At 45.5% G+C, this 8,025-nt stretch overlaps 1 non-coding gene across 1 annotated transcript; it reads left to right on the top strand.

Annotated features, from left to right (window-relative positions):
• The first annotated feature begins 5,558 nt into the window (after window positions 1-5,558).
• LOC114815354 lies at window positions 5,559-5,696 on the top strand. Its single transcript, XR_003763117.1, has one exon. It is a non-coding gene; the product is annotated as a small nucleolar RNA SNORA7 (small nucleolar RNA).
• The last annotated feature ends 2,329 nt before the right edge of the window (window positions 5,697-8,025 follow it).

Consider the following 8,025-nt stretch of genomic DNA (forward strand, 5'->3'; position numbering starts at 1 on the left):
CCCACAGTCACACAGCTGACAAGTGGCAGAGCCGGGATTGGAACCCATGACCTCTGACTCCCAAGCCTGGGCTCTTTCCACTGAGCCACGCTGCTTCTACTGTACCAAAAACTTGGGAGAGTACGATATAAAACCAAACAGACAAATTCCTCACTCGCAACACACTTACGTCAACATCTGTGGAATGTTTTTGTTGAAAAATGATCGGGGCAGCAGAGTTCAGAATGGAACTGACAAAAGATTTTCATCTAGGGTTGGAGTAAGGGAAGGTATGTCCTATTAGTAAAAAACATGTGCTTGTCTTCTTTTTTGACCAAAATGATGACAGATTTTACGGGATCGTTCACACCCTAACCCTCACTTTCCCTATGTCCAGCTGGACACGCTGCAAGGTATGTCCCCTTTCACCTCTCTGCAGCTAAACCCTCTTCTTCCCCCTTTCCATCTGCTCCTCCCCCTCTCCCGTTCCATCCCCTCAGCACTGTACTCGTCCGCTCAACTGCGTATATCTTCATTACCCTATTATTTTGTAAATGAGAGGTACATCACCTTGATTCTATTTATCTGCTATTGTTTTAATGAGATGTTCTTCCCCTTGATTCTATTTATTGCCACTGTTCTTGTCTGTCTGTCTCCCCCGATTAGATTGTAAGCCCGTCAAAGGGCAGGGACTATCTCTGTTACCGATTTGTCCATTCCAAGCGCTTAGTCCAGTGCTCTGCACATAGTAAGCGCTCGATAAATAGAATTGAGTGAATGAATGAATGAAAAGGTGTCCAACATATGCACGGCACTGGCAGTTCTATCTTTGATAGGCTGGAAGGGGTTTTTATGGAGTTTGTTGAGCACTTACTATGTGTCAGGCATTGTTCTAAGCACTGGGGTCGGTACAGGTAACCGTGTCTCCCATGGAGATCCCAGTCTTAGCTCCCATTTTACAGATGAGGTAATTAAAGCACAGAGAAGTCAAGTGACTTGTTCAAGGACACACAGAATTAGAATCAGGACTCGGTTCCTTCTGACTCGCAGACCCACGCTCGAGTCATTCGGCCACGGGTTCCCTCCTGCATTTGTGTTTATTTTGGCCCCTACTAGTCAGTATATTTTTTTCTTACTGGGGAATGATGTACAAATGTCTTTGGATTCATATTTTACCCTAGGCAGGCAGCATTTACTGGTTTGACTTTCATCTGACCATGGCAGGGAGACTGGAAGCAATTACAGCCAACACCTGCTATATCTGTGCTTTAGGCAAGCTGTGACTGATTTTTATTCTTCGTTGCGCTAGTGTGTTTCACATCAGCTCATAAGAATAATAATGATACCTCCGAGTCACATGGTATCTGTCTCCAAGGAGCTGGGTGTACTTTACGTTTTTTCAAAATCTAAGCCATTTGCATTATTTAGCCTTTTAGTGGAGATTTCAAACTAATGATGGAAAGTATAATAAAGAAGAATGCAGAAGGATTTTGTCAAGTTGGAAAATCAGGTGGTTCTAAGAACGCCCCCATGTTGAATACAAACTACTTATATATGGGAAAAATCTGTGCATCTTAAGTCCATTTAAATCTGAACGGAGACCTATGAATTCATAGTTAGTGGAATGCTGAATGCTAACTAGGTAAATATGCGCCGACTGTGTTATTTATTTCCATCCAGGATGAATTTTGCTCTTTGTGAATGGCCATTAATCCCGGGAAAATCTGTACGCCCACTGGCTCCACAGCTTGTTCGGATGATGAGGTAAGGAAGGGCGGGGAGGGATCCTATGACATAACTGGGCCCGTGGCGGCGGAGCAGACCCGTGAGAAATCTGGCACAAAAAAGACCTTTTCTCTCCGGAAGTGCTCTGTGCTCCAGCGTCTTGGGACAGAAAACTCACATTATAAACCGTGTCCTTTCCCTCATTGAGAGCCTACCTGGAATAAAATGACACTTCCGCGAAACATTCCCTGATTAATCTTTCCACTTTCCTGGTCCCGCCATTCCCGTCAGCCACCTGAGCACTCATACATTTATTTCTGCATTTATTTATGGGAAGCAGCGTAGCCTAGGGGAAAGAGCACAGTCAGAAGACATGGGTTCTAGTCCCAGCTCCGCCACATGTCTGCTGTGTGATCTTAGGCATGTCACCTAACTTCTCTGTGCCTAAGTGACCTCATCTGTAAAATGGGGATTAAGATGGTGAGACCCATGTGCTTAGTACAGTGCTCTGCACACAGTAAGCTCTTAATAATACAATCGAATGAATGACTGTGGGACAGGGACTGTGTCTGCCCTGACTGCCTTGTATCTACTCCAGTGATGATGATGTTGGTATTTGTTAAGCGCTTACTATGTGCAGAGCACTGTTCTAAGCGCTGGGGGAGATACAGGGTCATCAGGTTGTCCCACGTGAGGCTCACGGTTAATCCCCATTTTACAGATGAGGGAACTGAGGCACAGAGAAGTGAAGTGACTTGCCCACAGTCACACAGCTGACAAGTGGCAGAGCGGGGATTCGAACCCATGACCTCTGACTCCGAAGCCCAGGCTCTTTCCACTGAGCCGCGCTGCTTCCAATACTTAGAACAGTGATTGGTACATAGTAAGCACTTAAAAAATACCACAATTATTATTATTATTATTATCCATTTACATATGTATATGCTTGCGTGTTTGACCAGAGGGTATGGTCATTACTGATCGTATTTTAATCTGCGGGGATTTGGCTTTTAAAACCTGGAAACCTAGGCCCCTCTAGAAAAAAGAACTCTGGAGAAAATGACTACTAATCATAATTGTGGCATTTGTTAAGTTCTTACTATGTTCCAAGCACTGTTCTAAGTGCTGGAGCAGATACAAGGTTAACAGGTCACATGGCATGGCTGGGGCAAGCAGCGTGGCTCAGTGGAAAGAGCACAGACTTTGGAGTCAGAGGTCATGGGTTCGAATCCCCGCTCTGCCACTTGTCAGCTGTGTGACTGTGGGCAAGTCACTTCACTTCTCTGTGCCTCAGTTCCCTCATCTGGAAAATGGGGATTAAGACTGTGAGCCCTCGTGGGACAACCTGATTCCCCTGTGTCTACCCCAGCGCTTAGAACAGTGCTCTGCACATAGTAAGAGCTTAACAAATGCCAACATTATTATTATTATTATTGAATAGGATGGAGAACAGGTAATGCATCCCCGTTTCATAGATGAGGAAACTAACCCAGAGAAGTTAAGTGACTTGCCCAAGGGCACAAAGCAGGCCAGTCACAGACCTGATATTAGAACACAGGGCCTCTGACTCCTAGGCCCGTGGTATTTCCACCAGGCCATGCCTCTTCTCTATGAACTTGACCCACCAGCCCAAACCCTCAGAGAAATCTGGTGTTTTGTGTGTTTGAGTAAAGAGATAATTTTTATGATTTGATGAAATATACCTGTTGGCCATTCAAGTTGGAGAGATTTAGTTCTAGATATTTAAACAGATGTCACATAGCACTAAACTATAAGGAAAACTGGGAGTCAAAAGGACCTAAGTTCTATCCCATCTCCACCTCTTATCTGCTGTGTGACCTTGGGCAAGGAACTTCTTTGTGCCTCAGTTATCCCAGTTACCTCATCTGTGAAATGGGGATTAAGAGTGTAAACTCCATGTGGGGCATGTATCTATCTCAGCACTTAGGATAGTGCCTGGAACATAGTAAGCACTTAATAAATACCAGTTAAAAAAAGCTCTAAAAAAAATAAAGGAATTATACACCCTGGCAGGTATTTGGGCACTCGAAAGTTTAAGGATCCCCCGTCAGAGCCTCCAAGTCCTTTGGGGAACCACCTAAATAATTAATCTCTTCCACCGAGCCCAGCTCTCATTCAGGATGAGGCGAGGTCGAGGGACAACATCCTCACACTCTTCTGAAGTGCGAAGGATCAAGTTGTATCAATCGAAGCTATTTACTGAGCACTGACTCTGTGCAGAGCCCGGTACTAACTTTTTGGGAAGAGTGTAAAAGTCAGGAGACATGATTTCTGCTCTCAAGGAGCTATAAACTAGAAGGGAAGACAGACATTAAACTAATATACAGATAAGAGAAAAGGGTACAAAGGGAAGAAGAGGATGAGTTGGGAAATAGTGGGGAAGTAAGGTGATATATTACAGAAGTTCCTCGAGAACACAAGTACATAGTTGATAATGAAGTACTAACTGGGGGAGGAATATAGGCTAGGAGAAAAATAATCATAATAATGATAATAATGATGGCATTCGTTAAGTATGGGATGTGCTAAGCACTATGGTAATAATAATATTAATAATAGTTATTATTATTATGGTACTTGTTAAGCATTCACTATGTGCCAAGCACTTTTCTAAGCACTGGGATAGATACAACGTAATCAGGTTGGACACAGTCCCTGTCCCACAGGGGGCTCACAGTCTGCATCCCCATTTTACAGTTGAGGTAACTGAGGCACAGAGAAGTTAACTTAAGCTTGCCCAAGGTCACACAGCAGACAAATGGCGGAGCTGGGATTAAAACCCAGGTCCTTCTGATTCCCAGTTCCATGCACTATCCATTAAGCCACACTGCATATCCAAAGAGCTTGTGTCTTCTTATGGTAGACGTAAGATAATGAACTCAGACACAGTCCCTGTCCCACCCCAGGGCTCCCACTCTAAGAGGGAAGGAAAGCAGATATTTTATCTTCATTTTACAGAGGAGGGACCTGAAGGACAAGAGAGTATAAGCAATACATGGCAAAGGGCATGTGAGAAGCAGTGTGACCAAATGGAAAGAGCACAGGCTTGGGAGTCAGAGGACCTGGCTTCCAATTCTGGTTCTGCCACTGGCCTGCTGTACGACCTTGGACAAGTCACTTCACTTCCCTGTGTCTCAGTTGCCTCATCTGTAAAATGGGGATGAAATACCTGTTCTCCCTCCTACTTAGACCGTAAGCCCCATGTGGGATGGGGACTGTGTCCCACCTGATATTACATCTTGATTCTATTTAGTTGCCATTGTTTTTACGAGATGTTCTTCCCCTTGACTCTATTTATTGCCATCGTTCTTGTCCCCCGCCCACCCCCCCCAACTTAGACTGTAAGCCCGTCAAAGGGCAGGGACTGTCTCTATCTGTTGCCGACTTGTTCATTCCAAGCGCTTAGTACAGTGCTCTGCACATAGTAAGCGCTCAATAAATACTATTGAATGAATGAATGAATGAATACATCTACTCCAGTACTTAATAATGATGATTGTGGTATTGGTTAAACGCTTATTATGTGCCAAGCACTGTACTAAGCACTGTGATAGGTATAAGATAAATCAGAACCCGTAGGAGGCTCATAGTCTAAGCCCAGTCAAAGTGTAAGTAGGAGGGAGTGCAGATGAGGGAACCGAGACGCAGAGAAGTAAGTGACTTGCCCAAATCACACAGCTGGTAAGTGGCAGAGCCGGGATTAAAACTCAGGTCCAGTGACTCATAGGCTTGTGATCTTTCCACTAGGCTATGCTGCTTCTCTAAGACAGTGCTTGACACGGAATCGTGGCTTAACAAATGCCACAACTATTATTAACAAGTACTCGCAACAGACCCTCTCAGGGTCGCACCTGGAGAGTTTCCAGTACTCTACCGGTCTCGACTACGGGAGGGAAAGTCAAGCACAGGCCTGCCCTTTCCATTGCTAGCTTGGTCAGCGGCTAGCGAGTGGAAGGCAACCTGCCTCGAGTCAAGACTCCCCTGTGCTGGACGGCAGCGGCATGGGAGACCGTCGATGGTGAAGGCTCATGTTTACTGTGCAGAAGGAGGGAATGGTGAACCGCTTCCGTATTTTTACCGAGAAAACTCTCTGGATCCACTACCAGAACAATTGCAGATGGAGGTGGGGCATTCTGGGAGAGATGCTTCCACGAGAAGCAGCGTGGCTCAGTGGAAAGAGCCCGGGCTTTGGAGTCAGGGGTCATGAGTTGGAATCCCAGCTCTGCCACTTGTCAGCTGTGTGACTGTGGGCAAGTCACTTAACTTCTCTGGGCCTCAGTTACCTCATCTGTAAAATGGAGATTAAGACTGTGAGCCCCACGTCAGACAACCTGATTCCTCTGTGTCTACCCCAGCGCTTAGAACAGTGCTCTGCACATAGTAAGCGCTTAACAAATACCGACATTATTATGTGTCCATGGTGTTGCTATAGCCTAGAGACGACTCGACAGCGTAAGACAATACAAGACAACCCGCAACAGGTCAGTGGCAAAGTTGGGACTGGAACTGGGCTTTCCTGGCTTTCTGCTGTGATCTGCGTCTCAAGGAATTAATCAGGGAAGACTTCGTGGAGGAGTGGGTACTTTTAAAAGCCTTTAAAGATGGGGAGAATTGTGGGCTGGTGGATTTGAAGTGGAAAGTTGGAGGAAGGTTGTGAGAAAGAAGAGGTCAAAAGCAGTAGAGACGAGAATTAGACATAGTGAGCAGGTTAGCAGCCGAGAAACCGAGGAGATGAGCTTGAATTTAGTGGGAAAATAAAGTGGACAAGAAGAGGTAGAGAACTTATTCGGAGCCTTAAAAACCAATAATCAGGGATCTTTGCAGGCTGTGTAGCAGGGAGATACATACAGAACATTTTAGAAAGATGGTCAAGGGTAGGGTGAAGTGCGGACCGGTGAGGGGAGAACTGAAGGCAAGGAGACTGATGAGACAGCTAACGAAGAAGTCAAGCAAGGATAGGACAGTTTCCGGGAACAGTGTGGTGTCCATTTGGATGGAGAGGAAGTGTGCCGACATGGAAATATAGTGGAGGGAAAAACAGGCAGGATTTGGTGGCAGATTGAGTCTGGGGTTGAGAGAGAGAAAGACGGAGAGAGTGCGAGAGAGGAGCCAAGGATAATACCAAGGGATGGCTTCTGAGATGAGCAGAATCCTTGAGTTGCTAACTGTGATGAGAAAGTTAGCTGAGAAGAAGCGTGGACTGGGAGTTAGTGGCCCTGGGTTCTAACCCTGGCTCTGCCACTTTCCTGCTGTGTGATCTTGGACAAGTCCCTTGACTTCTCTGGGTCTCATTTCCCTTATCTGTAAAATGGGGATTCAATGCCTGCTCTCCCTCCTACTGATTAACTGGAATCTACCCCAGTGCTTACTACAGTGCTTGTCATACAGTCAGCGCTTCAGAAATACCACAATTAATATTATGTTTATCAGAAAGATGGTATGATAGCTGGACAGTGCAGTGGAATCCAAACTTCTTTTTTTAAATTTTAAATTGTAGGAGAGACATAAGCATGTTGGAAGGTAGAGGCGCAAAGAGCCACCAGAGAGTGACTGAAGATCAATCCAACAATCCATGGTATTTATTGAGCACTTACTATATGTACTAAGTACTCATAGCAGAAAAGCAGGGAAGAAGAGTGGACATTCGTGTTTTTCGAATGTGGAAGCACAAGTAGAGGGGGTGGAATTTGAAAGCAGGTGGGTGGTCTCCTCTTGAGAGATGACCAAGAAGGTTTTAGGGAGAGGATTTAGGGGAGGGAGAGATGCTGGCCAATCTTGATGCCTGGGATCTTTTTTTTCATTCATTCAATAGTATTTATTGAGCGCTTACTATGTGTAGAGTACTAAGCGCTTGGAATGTACAAATCGGTAAAAGATAGAGACAGTCCCTGCCCTTTGACGGGCTTACAGTCTAATCGGGGGAGATGGACAGACAAGAACAATAGCAAATAAATAGAATCAAGGTGATGTACATCTCATTAACAAAATAAATAGGGTAATGAAGATATACACAGTTGAGCGGACGAGTACAGTGCTGAGGGGATGGGACGGGAGAGGGGGAGGAGCAGAGGGAAAGGGGGGAGAAGAGGGTTTAGCTGCGGAGAGGTGAAGGGGGGGGTAGAGGGAGCAGAGGGAAAAGGGGAGCTCAGTCTGGGAAGGCCTCTTGGACGAGGTGAGCTTTAAGTAGGGTTTTGACGAGGAGAAGAGAATTGGTCTTTTTTAGCTCTAGGATTGGATCCAGCATGGTAAGAGTTTTGGGGAGACCACCTAGATTTCTGGGGTACATGTGGGTTGGGGAAG

This window comes from Ornithorhynchus anatinus, chromosome 11 (genome assembly GCF_004115215.2).
Source record: "Ornithorhynchus anatinus isolate Pmale09 chromosome 11, mOrnAna1.pri.v4, whole genome shotgun sequence".
Classification (NCBI taxonomy): Eukaryota; Metazoa; Chordata; class Mammalia; order Monotremata; family Ornithorhynchidae; genus Ornithorhynchus; species Ornithorhynchus anatinus.